The sequence below is a fragment of the Hoplias malabaricus genome, chromosome 2 (assembly GCF_029633855.1).
Source record: "Hoplias malabaricus isolate fHopMal1 chromosome 2, fHopMal1.hap1, whole genome shotgun sequence".
NCBI classification, from domain to species: Eukaryota; Metazoa; Chordata; class Actinopteri; order Characiformes; family Erythrinidae; genus Hoplias; species Hoplias malabaricus.
In genome coordinates, this window is record NC_089801.1 from 44,451,646 (window position 1) to 44,471,226 (window position 19,581).

Sequence of the window (19,581 nt, forward strand, 5' to 3'; positions counted from 1 at the left end):
TAGGTGTGAGTGAGTGTCTGTGTTGACCTGTGAAGGACTGGCGTCCCCTCCAGGGTGTATTCCCGCCTTGCGCCCAATGATTCCAGGAAGGCTCTGGACCCACCGCGACCCTGAACTGGATAAGCGGTTACAGATAATGAATGAATGAATGAATAAAAGCAGAAATATGGATTCATCTGATCACGAAACATATTTCTACTATATTTCGTCCATCTCACATCCCTGTTTCAGCACAAAATTAATATATCGCTTTTGCCTTGCATAATACTGTTTCAGGTTGCACTTTTTTATGCAGTGGCAGGCTGTTTTAAGTGACAGTAGTACACCCAAGACCCTGTGGCTATGTTTATAAATAAGCATGACAGTTTCTCATTGAGTGCAATCTGAAGGCTTGAAGTTCCCACTAATTCTATAGTTATTTCTGGCCTTGGACTGAGATTTCTTCAGATTTCCTAAAACCTTTATGATATTATGAAGTTTAGATGGTGAAAGACATTTATTGTATGCAATCTAGCATTGAAATATGCAACTTATCACAATTTAGCTTGAAAAGACTTTGGATTTAATATATAATATACCTTTTATAATTCATAAATCATAATTAATTTTCTCCTTAAAATAACACACATACACATTTGTGTTTAATGTGAAATTACTGCAGTGGCAGCAGTATTTAGCGTCTACCCTTGACTTCCAATAAAAAATGTCACATGGACTTTCACTTAAGCAATAACCCGTACACACATCAGCTGCTTTACACACTTGAAATGATTATAAGAGGAATATCTAAAATGAGATTGAAGACTATGTGCCTGCAATCTATCTATGTGCCCATATATTATGAAAATTATTTCATATTAATAAACAATACTATTATTAAGTAATAAAAACATATAAAAATGATGGGACTCATAACAACCTCATCTTGACTTCAGATCTGGATGCATCCGTATGTGCTTTATTTCCATCAACAACTTGGCACTCTGGATCTGAAAGGATGTGGATCTGTCAGAAAGGAATTAGATACAAAAGAACATTTGCAGCTCTTTCTCTCCATCTCTCTCTCTCTCTCTCTCACACACACACACCCTCCCAGTCCCCCATCCCGATCATTAACTCAACAGTTAATTAGCCTAGAAATGAAGCATAAAAGCATCCAGACCATAACTTCAGTCCTGTGAGACGAATCTTCTTCAGAGAGACGGAGTGAGAGATCCCCTCGCCTGAAAGGGACGCTCTAATGAAGAAATCCAAAAATATCCACCACTACATCATACGGAACCCCGCTCAACAAAAGCTCTTAATTCCGTTCAAGACACCATCAATGAGTAAAATCTCAGGAAGAATGGGATGCCTTCATTTCATGCTACAGTTAGACCACTGCTGAGCCTCCAGAACAGCTTGAGCACATATTGAAGCTGATGTTTAAGCTTGGTTTCCCACAGCGATGACAAGAAACATCATCCGAGATCAACAGATCAACAGTCTCATTTCTTAGACAAAGATGTTCTGTATATTTGTGGTCACAATTTCAAAATTCAACTCTTCAATTTCTTATAACAATTTTTGAAAAATTAATTTAGATATCATATTTTTATTTTTTACACTTTTATTTTTAGCACTTTTATTTTTTACAAAGAAACATGTAAGTACAGTTCAGTAATACCAGCGAGAACAGCTTGTAAACAAATTAACAAAACATGGCTACAAATTTTAATTTGTTACTTAAAAATAAATTTTTAACCTTGCCCTTATCATCAGGAGATGCCACAGCCATCAGTAAACAGGAGATCTGGCATCTCTCTCTCTCTCTCTCTCTGGGTGAGTGTTGGTAGGATTTAGCAACTCCTCAATTCCCCATCCACTCTGCATGATTCTAGCCAGCAAATGCATGAAATAGCCACAAAAATAGGCTAATCCTATTCCCCTTCAAGCATGCTGAGGCTGTTTGAAAATCTTGGTTGCATCATGTGATTTTTGGGGGGTGTGTTCTGGCTAATGGTTTAAAATAGCCATAAATACATTGGGGAGAAATGTTGAAATAAATATAAAATTTATGATATACATGATTTTTGAGCCCTGTTCTTCTCTGTGGCTTCATACAGTCTGGACGAGGTGTTGGTCTGTCGCTGATCGAGCTGGGTCACTCGACTGGAATAAACTCACATCCTCAGAGACCCGTGCACGGAGCTAAAAGCTTGGCTTCTTCCCCTCGCTAATGTCAGCTGAGTTTAACCACATCCCACCAGGATCGCTGCCTTATTTATTAATTTAAACTCATTTATTTCATTGTATATATATTCATACATTTTATGTTTTAGAATTCATTATACACACATATATACACATAGAGATCAGGCTTAAATCATGGACCTATTTGATTATACTGTAGACATGCAGTATGTATGTTAATATGGGGTGCCAAAACTTGGCAATTAGGACGAAAGAAATGAGGAAAACATTTTTTTTGTTAAAACTGGCTTTAAAAAATAACAAAAAAGTAATAAAATAATAAGCCCTGTGCTGTTATGAAACAGAGGATTAGATATATTGATGTGTGCATCTGCTGCTGAAATTAGCTGCAGTAGCGCAGAGGCTAGTTCACATTTACTGCTGCAGTACGGTCAGACTTGACCAATAAACGAACCCAATTAACCTTTCAGGCCAAACATTTCTTCCATTTTCTCTTAGAGAGAAAAATACAGACAGTAATGCTATGCTGTGTGAACTAAACGGGCTAAATTACAGCCACTGCAACAGGAGTAACTTCCAACAAAAGTCACTCTTCCATGGCAGGGCTGAAAAAGCGCCATATCTGTGTTTTGACATTCCACACTGTTCCGAACTCATTAGTCTGGTTACAGTGTTTTTTTTTTCCATCTGTTTGTAAGGAGTAGGAGCTAGACTGTTCTCAGATCAGTTTCCTACCATTTCACAATGTCTACACAGCGAACAATGCAGGAAATAGCAAAACTCAACTGATCAAATTTTTCACATTTGTTTAACTAAAATTTGAATCATTTTCCATTACAAATTATAAATTTTAATCCAAACCGAATCCGAATATTACTCAAAATATATTTTCAGTATCATAACCAACATGATGTGCTAGCCAGAGGTACCCTGGCTGCCATTAGGTACTGGGATGAGATCCTCAGACCCATTGTGAGACCATATGCTGGTGCAGTGGGCCCTGGGTTCCTTCTGATGCATGACAATGCTAGACCTCATGTGGCTGAAGTGTGTCAGCATTTCCTGCATGATGAAGGCATTGATGCTATGGACTGGCCTGCCCGTTCCCCAGACCTGAATCCAGTCGAGCAGCTCTGGGACATCATGTCTCATTCCATCCACCAACACCATGTTCCACCACAGACTGTCCAGGAGTCACTTAGGATCCCTCAGGAGAACATCTGCCCCCTCATCAGCAGCATGCCCAGGCATTGTAGGGAGGTTACACAGGTAAATAGATGCCACACACACTGCTGGGTCTTATTTTAACTTGTCGTGAGGAATTTCCACTGAAGTTGGATCAGCCTGTAATTTGATTTTTAACTTTTGATTCCAAATCCAGACTTCCATGGGATAATAATTTTGATATACATAATTGTTTATGTTATTTTGTTCCACTATGTGATGAATAAAGATTTTGGAATATTTCATTCATTGAGATCTAGGATGTGTTATTTTAGGGTACAAGCTTAACAGTGTCTTACAGCGTTAAGGTGATCTCTTGTTCTTTCTCTCTTGCTCGCTCTCACTCTCACACTCACACACACATACACACACACACACACACACACATCTTATCTGGGTTTAATCCCCATGATACTCACTTTTATCTCTGCAGGTAGCCCATAATTACAATCAGCATTACATTCAGGTATTGGATCATAATCTACTTTAATAACCACACTAATTAGCCCTCATCAGCAGCATGCTAGCACAGTCTGACTAGCACAAATTTGTAAACACAGAGATGAGAAGCTGTGATAGCATGCTACTCATTAGCGCCTGGAGTGTGCATGTGCGTGTGTGCGCTACACAGTCGTCCCGAGAATGTCGTTCTGATTAGGATTAGTATTGTGTCAGTTTTTATGCGACAATTCCTGCAATAAATATGAAAATTATTAATATCTAAAATTTTGAATAATCCAAAGACTGGAAACTGAACATGACTGCTGTAAGGCTGTGCCCATATGGGTAGGTTTTAATCAATTTTAAATTATAACAGTTGCCTGGAGAGTGGTTAAATGCAGTGTACAACTACTGTTTAGTGGTTAAATGCAGTGAAAAACTAGCTAAAAAGTAGTTAAAATGCTAATCTAGTGTTTTCAGTAATAATAAATATGAATAGCCAAAAAGCAGTTTAACAGTGCATCAGATTGGGAACAGTCAGACAGCGTCTGCAGAAAGAAATAATGTATGCCTCTGTTGGTAATCATTAAAAAGGAGAAGGAGCTGATGCCAACCAATAAAGAGCTCCAGATGACTTGAACTAAAAACATGAATTATGATTTCTGCAGCAGACTGAGATAGAAATTGTTTGATTTTAGTGATGTTACGCAAGTGAAAAGATGCAGTTTTTACCACTGTGTTTATGCAGCTGTGAAAGAGAGATTAGAATCAAGGAGGACACACAGATTTCGGACCATGGCAGAGGGAGAAATTAATACGTTATCAATGTGAAGAGACATAGATGGAGTGTGATTATGTAAATTGTAGTTTAAATTATCAATTTTAATTCTGGCATATTCCCACAATGGCGTTTTCTTCATTCTTACTGCATTTAGCAAGTTCCTTATATAATTTTCTTGAGCCAGACATTGCCTGTCAAACTGCTTAAAAATTGTCAAACTGCTTTGAGCAATGCTGGGTAAATCTCCATGCTTCTGGATTATACTGAGCTTCTTCAAACAGTACAGCACAGTGTTTTGGGCCACAGCTCTATCACGTCGTCTTTATCTTTTTTGTAGCAAAACGTTAATTTTTAACTAGATATAAAAATTGAACTTTACACATACGTTTCATAAAACTTAAGAGATTTTTATACATTTGTTTGATTGATTGTTTGTTAATTTATTTTATATGTTTATAGAAATCCAGGGAATATAAAGGATATTTTTAATTCTGCCTTAGAATAATTAAAAAATTATTCACTATTATTCAGTAAAAACATATGTTACAAAAAGGTAATGGCTGAAAACATTGGAACATTAGAAATCAAAATAGTTGCCATCCAACACGTTATTATGTTTTTAATGGACATTCCATGAAGAGTTTGATAAGCTTGTGGATCAGATAACAAAGTCCATTCTCTGTAGAAGAGAACCCAGGCCGTGTCGAAAATGGCTTCAAAATACCTTTATTATCAGTTTAAAACGTCCTGAAATGAACAGGAGTGAATGGAGAGGTAATATCAAATGGTCCTCTCATAATGCTGCCATTCACTTCCTGTGACACTCTTTTGAAGGCAAATCCTGGGGGCCTGGTGCCAAATAAAGACAGAACCAATTGTTTCTATGTGATTTTGTTGTAGCATAAATGTTTGGTGGTGGTGTTCAGCCTGTAGCTCAAGTCCTATAGGCAAAGTACTCCCAATTGTTATGTGATGTCATATGTGTGTGTGTGAGTGTGTGTGTGAGGAATGCTGGGAATTGTAGTCTGAGAAATGAATGAAAACATGGAAACAACATGAAATCATGAGTGTTTCTTAAACCCCTGAATCTAAAGCACATGTGTCAAACTCAAGGCCCGCAGGTCAAATGTGGCCCACCGTATGATTTGATGTGGCCCGCAAGAGCTTAAAAGATCTGATTGACTACAATCTAGTGGCTTAATGCCGTTGCTTCATGGGTAACATAATCGGCATGAATTGTGGGAAATGGAGTTTATGGTCAATGCACGCTTTTAGACTTAATTATTAATTATTCCGCCACTAATTCTAAAGCGTGCATTGACCTTAAACTACATTTCCCACAATGCATGCTGATTATGTTGCCTGCCAAGTGAGACATTCCACCACTAGATTACAGTGTATCCTCTTCAATGTGATTTTTTCAACAAGTGGAATTAAGAAATAGCTACAAATATTGATCCCAAAATGTCCAGGAAAAGAAAAATGAATGCCAATGGAAGACAGTTTCAAGAGAGATGAGAAGGTGAATACATGTTTGTGCTGCAAGGAGAAAAACTGGTATGTCTTTTGTGTTATGAGGCGGTGGCAAGAGTTACGGCCCAAAACGACGCGGATGTGAAAGCTAGCTTTATTGTAGCTGAAGAAATCCCTTGCGTGTCTAAGTCCTTTTCAGAGGGTGCATTTTTTTGAAGCAGTGTATGCTGAAGGTCATAACTTGTGTTTGATGATATTTTTCTTTATTCACTTGGATAGTCTGATCGTTGATTGATGGAGTAATATGAGTTTCTTAGTCTGACAAACTAACATTTATGTTGTTAACAGAGCAACAAAACATATTTTTATATCTATGCAAATATTTATAAGTTGAAAAAGTAATACCATCCATCCATCCATCCATTATCTGTAACCGCTTATCCAATTTAGGGTCGCGGGGGGTCCAGAGCCTACCTGGAATCATCGGGCGCAAGGCGGGAATACACCCTGGAGGGGACGCCAGTCCTTCACAGGGCAACACAGACACACACACATTCACTCACACACTCACACCTACGGACACTTTCGAGTCGCCAATCCACCTGCAACGTGTGTTTTTGGAAAAAGTAATACATTCAAAGTTATTTAACATTAAGGAGTACTTCCATTTATTCTACATTACACTTGGTTACATTTAGTTACATTTATATGTTCTTACAGTTACATCTGGCCATTATGCTGATGTGGCCCTCTGTGAAAATGAGTTTGACACCCCTCATCTAAAGGATAGAATGCTGACTTTGACAAATAAAAATGAATTCATTCAATCAGGTAATGTTAATAATATATAACAGTAAAGTTTTCCAGTCTGTAACCACTTATCCAGTTCAGGGTCACCATGAGGCCAGAGCCTACCCTGATTCACAAGGTGAGAACATACCCTGGAGGGCCACCCGTCCTTCACAGAGAAACACACACCTATGGACGCTTTAGAATTACTATCAAATAACTGATTTTGTAGCGTTTAAAGTGTTCAACTTTCAATGTTGGTGTTACTGACACCCAAGCTCCAGGGTCTCTGCTTCCTTGGTCACTGTATTTGAAGAGTGTGGAGTGTACTCCCTGTGTCTGTGTGGGTTTTCTCCCTGTCCACACCAAGAGCAACCCTGATCATGATGAAGGGCCACACATTGGACAAGGTCATTGCACCACATTTGGTAGGCGCTTACTATGATGTTCTTTAAAGAGATATTTTTCAGTGGTTTTAATGTTGTGGCTGGTCAGTATATATTGTGAATGCTGCTTTTCAGCAGGTGATAGAGCTATGTAGATAATCGAGGTTCAGCGCAGGGACATTGTCCATCCTAGAGATGCAGTAACCAGCAAATGGACACAAGGCAGGTCAGAACAAACAGAGGGAAAAAGATGTGAAAACAGGAAATTAAAAGAAAAAATCACTGTGAGGGTCCTGATCCATTCAGCATGCTCCTGCCTGTCTGACCACGAGTGGAAATGGCTGTACACACACACACAGACACACTGAGAGAGATAGAGAAAGATAGGCACATTCACACACAAGCGCATGTGCGCACACACACATACTTGTTTCTGTGCGTTGTGGGGGTCACCTGGAGGAATACTCACATTGTGGGGTCCACCCTTTCCCAAGGTGCTACAGACTTGAAAAAAATCATGCTTTGTCAAAATGCACTTGTGAATCTTAATATCACTTCAAATTATAAATATCTCAACAAAATTGATTCTGACCAGACGTCCTCGTGACTTGTGGGGACATTTCAGGTTTGGAGTATATTTGGGGACCAAATATTACACAAATCACCTGTTCTCATTCTTTGTGGGGACCAATTTCATTTTGAGAGAGAACAATGTGTAATCTATAAATAATGCAGAAAAACAATGAATCCAGGCCGATGCATTCGTTTAAAGATTAATTTATTAACCTTTAACGTTATTTGAACTAATTTGTTCTTTTATTAAACTCTGAAAAAGATAGGCACAGATGTGTACATACTGTAGAAGCAATGAAGTTAGCCAAAAACTGTGAGAATAAAACACAATATAAATAAATAATACCTTGAATAACTGATGAGCTTAGCTAGGCTAAAGAAAATTTAAAATCAATATGAACACACACAATATAAACTCAGAATAATTTACATGAGACAGTCCATCTATGATATTAACCAAGAACTCCATTACGAACACTGTACTTACACTCGCTGTCCATTATATTAGTTACTCTTACCATGTAGGAGCACTGCCATGTCTGATCCACTCATACCAGAGCAACACATTAATTGTTCTTGTGCAATGCATGGGACCTACACTACTGGACTGTTTGGTCCCTGGTTGGCTTTTCACTACCACAACCTCACCCCAAGAAATGTATCTGGAATCAAAACAAATCGCGCTAGGTGGGGGTCCTCTAGAGGTACTGCCCATTGAAGAACAGGGTGAAATCTGGTAAACAAAGCATGCAGCACAAGAAATGGACACTATTCTGTAAATGCTGAACTACAAAATGCTCCTACATTGTAAATGGAGCTGATGAAATGAACAGTGAGTATAGACACAAGGTGTTCGTAAAAAAAGTGCCTGGTCCGAGAGAGCTTTGATCAAGTCTGAAAACAGAAACTTTAAAACAATATAAATCACATCACAGCATTGCAGAGACAGGTTTAAGAGCCCACTGTTCAGATGTATACAGTGAACAGACAGCTTTCCAGGAACTTTCCATCAACATGAGCTTCTCCACTCCATGGAATTCACTGGACCTAGGTGACAAAAAAAAAAAAAAAATATATATATATATATCAAAGGAAATTTTCCTATGCCTAAATTTTAATAAAAATTTTGCTCTTTTACCAACATCTTTTTTGGCACAAATTGCATGATTTAATAAGGCTGTTTTTCTTACAACATGCAAAAGAGAAAACAGACCTACATTGGCACTCAAAATGGTATCATGCCCCAAATTAGGATTATTAGCTATTTTTTTTTTGCAAAAAGTGATTAAAATAACAATTTAAATAGATAAAATGGTTTTCTCCCAATCCAACAAAAAATGTCCAAAATAACTACTGCCTCAGAATTATTAAACACCTTTTAAAACCCTTTGTGACAGGTGTAATTAATCTTTATACTTGAGTGAATCCAAAACAGGTACGTTCATAAATATCATTCAATTACATGTTTCTTGATGGATTCCTGATATATGATCACACTGCACGATTGTAGCCACGATTTTCTTGTCAAAGACTGTTTTAGGGGATCACGGGAACAACCCTTAGGTCACAGGCAAATCAACACTATCTCGATTGCTACGTGTGAACCGCTGAAAGATGTGATACAAGAGCTTGCCCAGAAATCGCTGATGCCATGCAAACAGCCAATAAATATCCAGTAGTATGAGACTTGTGACTGACAGTGAGCGAAGAGACAAGCTACCATCAATGAGAATTTGAGGCATAGGCTGATGAGAAGAAGAACTACACTGTTGTCTGTGTTGTGTCTACTGGTCCTGTTCTGTATGTATTTTAAGATCTTTGTAATTACTGCATTGTTCTCTCTGCACTAATGTTCTGGAGTCAAATACGGAGTCAAAAAAGGGTAAAAAAATTTGAGTTTGTAAAACAATACTCACAAATGTAACAGACTTTGTAACTGTGTTTGAGCAACTACATACACGTTAAAATCCACAAATGTATACGTCAAATTTAAAACAACAACTACAATGATAATAACTTAAATTCACAGATGTGTAAAAAAGATTTGCATTTGTAAATGAAATGTTGTGAATGTGTGAATCAGTAAAATACTTAAAATGTGCAAGAGCAAACCTTTTTTAAAGATTCCAAATGTGACAGTGGGAGTTTTTGAATGAGATGGAAAAAAACACACATTCGCCTTCTCTGCTGTGTGTGCGAATCTCTTTTTGCAGTTTAGAATTAAAGACCCTGTTTTGACGGCCAATTGATGGACCAATAGGAAAGCTTTAGCTGGACCAATCAGATCGCAAGGTTTGTTTAACCAATCAGATTTGTTGCTGTCAACCATAGCGCTTTTCCACCAAAAGAACTCTGGTTCTTGAACCAGTTGTGTTCCTGATTCTAGGAACATTGGTTCTTTCCAGTGAACCACCGCATTTCTACACATTTTGAGGGGAACCAGGAATACGTCATGAACGGAGACACTATGGGTGAGTTCAGAGGCATCCTGCTGACCTTGTGAACAGCGGAGAAACGTAACCAAGAGCCCAGAGCTTCAAATACAGCGTTATCGCCCAGTGGAGCTTGACAGGGTCATTCACAACGTTTCATATAAATAAATAATAGGAAAAAACAGGAACATGCCCCATTTTTATGCGTTTCTGGTGAAGTTAGGCGCAATGCCATGTGCGTTGATCAAATCCGCGGCTCTTGTTTACGTTTCTCTGCTGTCCGTAGAAACGCGGCGGTTCACGGACCTGAGTTCATTTTGTGGAAAAGCGCTATGGTTGACAGCAACAAATCAATGTTCCAATTGGTTAAACAAACCTCGCAATCTGCTTGGTCCAGCTAAAGATTTCCTATTGGTCCATCAATTGGCTGTCAAAACAGGGTCTTAAATCCGCATCTGCAAAAAGAGATTCGCAGAAGGAGAATGTGTGGATTTTTCCATCTCATTCAAAAATTCCCACTGTCACATTTGGAACTTTAAAAAGGTTTGCTCTTGCACATTTTAAACCGTTTGAGAAGTTACTGATTCACACATTCACAACATTTCATTTACAAATGCAAATCTTTTTTGCACATTTGTGAATTTAATTTATTATTGTAGTTGTTGTTTTAAATTTGTGCATTCCAATACATTTGTGGATTTTAGTTTTACGTGTATGTAGTTGCTCAAGCACAGTTAAAATTTTGTGTATGTAGTTGCTCTACGGCAATTACAAAGTCCATTACATTTGTGAATATTGTTTTAAAATGCACCAGAGCAAACCTTTATGTTCCAAATGTGACAAAAAATGCACACATTCACCTTCTCTGCTGCTTGTGTAAATCTCTTTTCACAGTTGTGAATTTTTGACCCTGATTGGCCAACTGATACCAATAGGAAAGCTTTAGCTGTACCAATCATATAGTGAGGTTTATTTAACCGATCAGAACATTGATTTGTTGCTGTCACAGCGCTATTTCACCAAAAGAACTCTGGCTGCTAAACCGGTTCCATTCCTGATTCTTGGAACCTTGGTTCTTTCCAATGAACTGCTGTGTTTCTACACGTTTAAAGGGGAAACAGGTATACGTCATTAGCAGGGGAGTCGCTGTGCCTGAATACAGCGCCAGCACCAAAGACTCATTGGTGACTCATTGTTAGACTCATTGTTAGAGTCATTGTTTATTCTTCTATCATGAAGTCAGACCCGAGTGAGATATAATACTGTGTAAATGTTGCGGAGTTCAGAGCCGTCCTGCTGAGCTTGTGAACAGCAGAGAAACGTAACCGAGAGCTGCGGCTCTGACCAACACAAATGGAATCGCACACAAACAGCACCAGAAACAAAAAAACAGGGCGTGTTCCTGTTTTATTTCTTTTTATTTATTTATTTGAAACGTTATAAATTACTCTGTCAAGCTCCGCAGTGCAATAACGCTGCATTTGAAACTCAGCTGGGAACAAACTTTTCTGGGTCGCGAACCAGTTTGTGTAGATGGAAACATACCAAACGGTTACAAATTCACCTTGCGAACTGGAACCGTTCTGGTTCCTTTTGGGTGGAAATGCACTATCAGAGATACAATAGAGTAGGGGTCCCCAATTACTTTTCCTCAAGGGTCACATCCAACAAACATCGAAAGGCAGGGTGTCATTCTCATATTTTTTCATACAGTACTTTACAAGATTTATTATTTCGGTTAATATATTAAGTCTATGTAAATCGGTAGGCCTTACTAACTACAGTTATTTTATTTTACAGACACTTCAATGAGAGAAGTGATAGTGGCAGGTGGAAACGAGATACCTGAATTTTTGTATTTAAATTGTATCAGCAGCAAATTGCTAGAATGCAAACCCCAGCCTTGTACGTGTAACGGGACCAATGGCCTAATGTGGCAGCAAGTCCAGTTTATATTATTACATTTATTCAAACTAGGAACTATGACTAAACGTTAACTACATCAGTGGCATTGCCACAAATTGATCTTTGGGTGGGCCTGTGTAAAAGTGTGTGGGCACAATTATTCTTTCTATAATAATAAGCAGTGTGATTTATGAAATTGTAGGCTGCCAACTTTCTGAAACCAAATTTAGGGACACATTTATGGCTTTACTATTTTAAATACTTCACTAATTACAATTAGATCTAAAGTGAATGCATCTTATTTGTCTAAGTGGTCTAAAAGACAATATTATCCTTATTGCATTACCACAGTTAACTTATGTCCAGTAAAAATGTTATATCATTATTTTTAAACACATTTGCTGCTGATGTTTTACAGCTTACTGTCATGTCCTATACATAACATACAGTCTGCTTATTTAGGACTTCTGTATTTCTCTTATGTGAAATTATCTGACGTGATTATAGTAGTAGTAAACTTGTAGTTTCTTTAGGACATGGTGCTAACATTAGTTCTATCTAAAAGCAAAGTTGTAAAATCCCACTTTCTCAGCATGCGCCTGCTGCTCTTAGCTCCGCCACAAAACAAACCGCTGTAGGAAGGGGCTGAGACTCCATTGGCTGCAGAACTAAATGATGGACAGTTAATACAAGTGAGGACCAATGAGAAGCATGTTCTGTGGAGTACCTGCCCCTCCCTCTGGCTAAGGGAGACCTGCAGAGCTTCTGTCTGTTTCAAACTATAAGTTTTTACAGTCTAACCTCAAAACAATATAATAAATGGTGTCCTGTGTTGGTTCAATACCAAACACGGCTTTCAGTGTCCAAATATCGGACAAAGTTTGGGAACTGTACAGAACGTGGGTGGCAGGCACATGCAAGACCAGTAGAGATAGGTGTTATGGGATTTGTAGCCAAGTTTGCTGCATCCATGCATGTGAACTTCGATATCAGGTGCTGAAAACTATGGGCAGCTGTGGAGGAGTTATCAGAACCAGCTGAAAATCTAGTCAGCAGTTGTGGAAAAGAAAAAAAATACCTGCATATTGCATATTGCAAAAATGCATATTACTTAGAGAAATACACTGTAACATAAACTGTAGTTCAGAAAATGTTGTCTGTATACTGACCTGTGAGTGTACTGCTATAGTAGGAGTATCTCCCTAGAAGTGGTCCCTACGATGCTAGACCTGACAGTGTGTGTCACCAATACAAACTGAAAGAGCTGTATCAGAAAAGAAAATAATAACAAATTCAAACTCAACACTCAGTGACATCAGTCATGAGGTAACGTACACTGTAGTTCAGAAACGCTGTCTGTATATTGACCTGTGAGTGTACTGCGACGCTAGACCTGACAGTGTGTGTCACCAATACAACCTTAAAGAGCTGTGTCAGAAAAGAAAATAATAACAAATTCAAACTAGACCCTCAGTGACACCATTCATGAGGTAACATACACTGTAGTTCAGAAAAGCTGTCTGTATATTGACCTGTGAGTGTACTGCTGTAGTAGGAGTGTCTTCCTAGAAGTGGTCCCTACGACGCTAGACCTGACATTGTGGGTCACCAATACAACCTTAAAGCGCTGTGTCAGAAAAGAAAATAATAACAAATTCAAACTAGACCCTCAGTGACACCAGTCATGAGGTAACATACACTGTAGTTCAGAAAAGCTGTCTGTATATTGACCTGTGAGTGTACTGCTGTAGTAGGAGTGTCTTCCTAGAAGTGGTCCCTACGACGCAAGACCTGACATTGTGGGTCACCAATAAAACCTTAAAGAGCTGTATCAGAAAAGAAAATAATAACAAATTCAAACTAGACCCTCAGTGACACCAGTCATGAGGTAACATACACTGTAGTTCAGAAAAGCTGTCTGTATATTGACCTGTGAGTGTACTGCTGTAGTAGGAGTGTCTTCCTAGAAGTGGTCCCTACGACGCTAGACCTGACAGTGTGTGTCACCAATACAACCTTAAAGCGCTGTGTCAGAAAAGAAAATAATAACAAATTCAAACTAGACCCTCAGTGACATCAGTCATGAGGTAATGTACACTGTAGTTCAGATAAACTGTCTGTATATTGACCTGTGAGTGTACTGCTTTAGTAGGTGTTTCTCCCTAAACGGGGACCCCACTATGCTAGACCTGACAGTGTGTGTGTGCACATTTGACCAAAACCTTTTCAATAGTTCCGTCCTGAGAGGGTCCCCACAACGTAAGGCCTGAGAGTGTGTGTAACCAGTACCATCCCTAAGGCCTCACCCAAAAGCAATGAACTATCACAATTTTGTGCCAGAGAAATTAACTTCAACTGACCACAGTGACCTGCCTCACTAAAACCTATTTCAGTGACTATATGGACATGAAACCTTTTTAAATACCTCCAAGTTAGAGGACGGAGCTCCAGCGCTGAGCACAGGACCGGAAGCTCAGTGGGTTTGTTCTACCATGTCCATCGTGTCAGCGGTGTCCTCTCATGCCTTCTACAGAGATTTCAAACAACAGTAAAACATTTCGGTGAACACCACACACAAATACATTAATATTTAAAGTGCAATACATTTTACAACATGTTTAATCTCTCATCAGTTAAACAATTGCTGAGTCAAATTGACTTGACATGGATACACCATGGTATTAAAAAACGTAAGACACATTTGTCCTGACACAAGTAACAATTTCAGATTATACCACCAATACAACCGCCAATACAACCTGAAAGAGCTGAATCAGAAAAGTAAATAACCAATTTAAACTAGACCCTCAGTGACATCAGTCATAAGATAACGTACACTGTAGTTCAGAAACGCTGCCTGTATATTGACCTGTGAGTGTACTGCTATAGTAGGAATGTCTCCCTAGAAGGGGACCCCTCTATGCTAGACCTGACAGTTGTGTCACTAATATAAGCTTAAAGAGCTGTGTCAGAAAAGAAAATAATAACAAATTCAAACTAGACCCTCAGTGACATCAGTCATGAGGTAACGTACACTGTAGTTCGGAAAAGCTGTCTGTATATTGAGATGTGAGTGTACTGCTATAGTAGGAGTTTCTCCCTAGAAGGGGACCCCTCTATGCCAGACCTGACAGTGTGTGTCATTAATATAAGCTTAAAGAGCTGTGTCAGAAAAGAAAATAATAACAAATTCAAACTAGACCCTCAGAGATATCAGTCATGAGGTAATGTACACTGTAGTTCAGATAAACTGTCTGTATATTGACCTGTGAGTGTACTGCTTTAGTAGGTGTGTCTCCCTAAACGGGGACCCCACTAGGCAAGACCTGACAGTGTGTATCACTAATATAAGCTTAAAGCGCTGTGTCAGAAAAGAAAATAATAACAAATTCAAACTAAACCCTCAGTGACATCAGTCACGAGGTAATGTACAGTGCAGTTCAGAAACGCTGTCTGTATATTGACCTGTGCGTGTACTGCTTTAGTAGGTGTTTCTCCCTAAACGGGGACCCCACTAGGCAAGACCTGACAGTGTGTGTCACTAATATAAGCTTAAAGAGCTGTGTCAGAAAAGAAAATAATAACAAATTCAAACTAGACCCTCAGAGATATCAGTCATGAGGTAATGTACACTGTAGTTCAGATAAACTGTCTGTATATTGACCTGTGAGTGTACTGCTTTAGTAGGTGTGTCTCCCTAAACGGGGACCCCACTAGGCAAGACCTGACAGTGTGTGTCACTAATATAAGCTTAAAGCGCTGTGTCAGAAAAGAAAATAATAACAAATTCAAACTAAACCCTCAGTGACATCAGTCATGAGCTAATGTACAGTGTAGTTCAGAAACGCTGTCTGTATATTGACCTGTGAGTGTACTGCTATAGTAGGAGTGTCTCCCTAGAAGGGGACCCCTCTATGCTAGACCTGACAGTGTGTGTCACTAATATAAGCTTAAAGAGCTGTGTCAGAAAAGAAAATAATAACAAATTCAAACTAGACCCTCAGTGACATCAGTCATGGGGTAATGTACACTGTAGTTCAGATAAACTGTCTGTATATTGACCTGTGCGTGTACTGCTATAGTAGGAGTGTCTCCCTAGAAGGGGACCCCTCTATGCTAGACCTGACAGTGTGTGTCACTAATATAAGCTTAAAGAGCTGTGTCAGAAAAGAAAATAATAACAAATTCAAACTAGAACCTCAGTGACATCAGTCATGGTGTAATGTACACTGTAGTTCAGATAAACTGTCTGTATATTGACCTGTACGTGTACTGCTTTAGTAGGTGTTTCTCCCTAAACGGGGACCCCACTATGCAAGACCTGACAGTGTGTGTCACTAATATAAGCTTAAAGAGCTGTGTCAGAAAATAAAATAAAAACAAATTCAAACTAGACCCTCAGTGACATCAGTCATGGGGTAATGTACACTGTAGTTCAGATAAACTGTCTGTATATTGACCTGTGAGTGTACTGCTTTAGTAGGTGTTTCTCCCTAAACGGGGACCCCACTATGCAAGACCTGACAGTGTGTGTGTGCACATTTGACCAAAACCTTTTCAATAGTTCCGTCCTGAGAGGGTCCCCACAACGTACGACCTGAGTGTATGTGTAACCAGTACCATCTCTAAGGCCTCACCCAAAAGCAATGAACTATCACAATTTTGTACCAGAGAAATTAACTTCAACTGACCACAGTGACCTGCCTCACTAAAACCTATTTCAGTGACTATATGTATATGAAACCTTTTTAAATACCTCCAAGTCAGAGGACGGAGCTCCAGCGCTGAGCACAGGACCGGAAGCTCAGAGGGTTTGTTTTACCATGTCCATCATGTCAGCGGTGTCCTCTCATGCCTTCTACAGAGATTTCAAACAACAGTAAAACAGCCTACAGTTAATGAAATATCACAATTTAATATTAAACATTTGGTAACCACAAATGAGACTATCAGTGTAATTTAATGAATACACAATCTTTTATTTTAATCTACATATTATGCATAACCTAGCTTCAGTTCAAAAATTGAAAAGTTTTAAAAACACATTAGCATTTAGCAGAAAATAAAAATAAAAAGCTTAATTTTACCAGTACTCCTTATATTACAAATAACTACTCTACAACTGCTTAAAGGCTGCTAATTTAAAACATTAAGTGAACTATACAGGCAAAAAAAAAAAAAACATAATGCACAATTCTTGAAGAAAAGATTATACTAGATTTACCTTTATATGAGTTTAGAGATACCTTCCAATACGTTGGTGTTGATAGTGGCACTGATGACATTCTGTGCTGCTTCATCAAGTGCTTTCACTCTCCTCCGTCTCAATTGTACTGTCCTCCTGGAACTCACAATATGCGTAAATGTAGGCAGACAAATCATAACCTAGCCACTGAAATACATTGCATTGTAATGCTGGTCCCAAGCGTGTATACATAGGGAGGGTTGTGTCAGAAAGATTATCTTTTGTATAAACTATGTCAAATTAACAATGCAGATCACTAACAAGAGTTCCATATCGGATCAGAGAAGGCCCGGGTTAACAACGTCCACCATTGGGATTGTTTCCTGCCAGTGTACCAGTGGAAATTGGGATACAGGAGGAGAAGGAGAGGGGGAACAAGAGTTGAGAGACAAAATAAAGAAGAGGGTTATGAAGGTGGAGGTGAGAGTGGAAACACTGAACGTTAGCACTATGACTGGTAAAAGGAGAGAGGTAGGTGATATGGTGGTAGAATTTGCCCCAAAAAATGCAAATGGCAGTAGTAAATACTTATTTTCAGAAGAAGGAAGAGCATTGGGTGACATTTAAGAGTGGAGGAAGGTCTACACATGTGGACTTTGTTTTATGCAGGCGAAGCAACCTGAAGTAATTTAGTGACTGTAAGGTGGTGGCAGGGGTAAAGTATAGCAAGGCAGCATCAGACGGTGGTGGTAGGTAGGATGTATTTGGAGGTGAAGAAAAGGAAGTGGGTGAGGGCTAAATCACAGATCAGATGGTGGACGTTAAAGTAAGAACAGTACGGTGTGTGATTCAGGGAGGAGGTGAGGCAGATGCTAGGTGGGGTGGACGAGGTGATGGACAGATGGGCAGAGACTGCAAAAGCAGTGAGGGAATCGGCTACAGGTACTGTGTTTGTTGTATGGACAGAGGAAGGAAGGGAGGAGACTTTGTGCTGGAATGAGGAGATCATGCAGGAAATCTTAAGAAGGAAGTGGTCGACAAAATAGAATTGGAATCTCAAGAGAGATGTCTAAAGGAATACAAAAAAATGCAGCATCAAGCAAACGGAGAAGTGACAAAGGCTAGGGAAAATGCACGTGAAAAGTTGTATGAGAATATGGATAGTGAGGTTAGAATAAAAGACATGTATCGACTGGCGAGATGAGAGAGGAACAGGATGTGAGGATGTACAGCATGTTAGGATGATAATGAATGTAGAAGGTATTGTGCAGACTAATGAAGAGATGATATTTGAAGGTGGAAGGAGTACTTTGAGGAACTGATGAATGTTTGTGAGGAGAATAGGGAGCATGTTAAGGTTAGTCTGGAGCTATGGAGGAACACAGTAATTCATTCACTCACTTACTGTAAGTACACATCTAAATGTGAATAAACAATTCTCGTATTCTGAGCTTAGATGCAGATCAGTCGAGGGCTCAGTGCATTACTCTCCTTTTTCTCCTCCCAGATCTTTCCCTTATACTCTTTCCACCTGCCCAGGAACGGCTTCTGCTGTCTCCCTCTCCAAAATCTCTCTCTCCCTAAAAGTAAACGAATACAAACAAACCAAATGTTACAAGCAAGTCAGGCTTATAGTACACACCAAATGCTCACTGATTTTCAAATGAAGGAGTTGCAAATATAATCATAGGCTACACTGTCAAACACATTGTTTTAGATTTGCAGATTTTTAACATCTCAAAGCAATTTTACGTGATGTAAACTAATTACAAAAACCCACATATTGGCACTTTAATTTAACTTTCACGTCTGTCTTTCTCTCTCAAGTGAATGCACTGAAAATACAGTTTTAATAAAACTCTGATTATATGATTCTAATAAAATATCACGTTTACTCTCAATATTAAACATTTACAAATGAAGCGTCACCTTAAACACTTGCCTCTAACTGGCCTCTATAATGTAAACAGCTGAAGTAACTGTCTCTCTGTCTCCAACACGCATTCATGGAAACAGAGTCCTTTAAAAACTTAATTTTACAAAAACAGCCGAATATTCTCTCTATATCCAGTATAACGTTAGTTAAAGCACGAAAGCTGTTGTTAACGTCACATTTCACGGGCCTCTTTCTCTCTGCACTACTCTCACACGGAAATATAGCCCTTTAAAACATTTGAAACAGCTTAATAACTCCCATTC

The 19,581-nt window shown here is 38.9% G+C and overlaps 1 long non-coding RNA gene across 2 annotated transcripts; it reads right to left on the reverse strand.

Annotated features, from left to right (window-relative positions):
- Nucleotides 1-8,117: 8,117 nt before the first annotated feature.
- On the reverse strand, nt 8,118-18,953 carry LOC136687320 (uncharacterized). 2 transcript variants are annotated; one of them, XR_010800435.1, is made up of 4 exons: nt 17,422-18,953; nt 16,954-17,055; nt 14,623-14,724; nt 8,118-8,907 (listed from the first exon to the last, which is right to left on the reverse strand). It is a non-coding gene; the product is annotated as an uncharacterized lncRNA (long non-coding RNA). The 2 variants fall into 2 exon arrangements; XR_010800434.1 differs by lacking the exon at nt 8,118-8,907 and adding an exon at nt 13,364-13,461.
- Between the last annotated feature and the right edge of the window lie 628 nt (nt 18,954-19,581).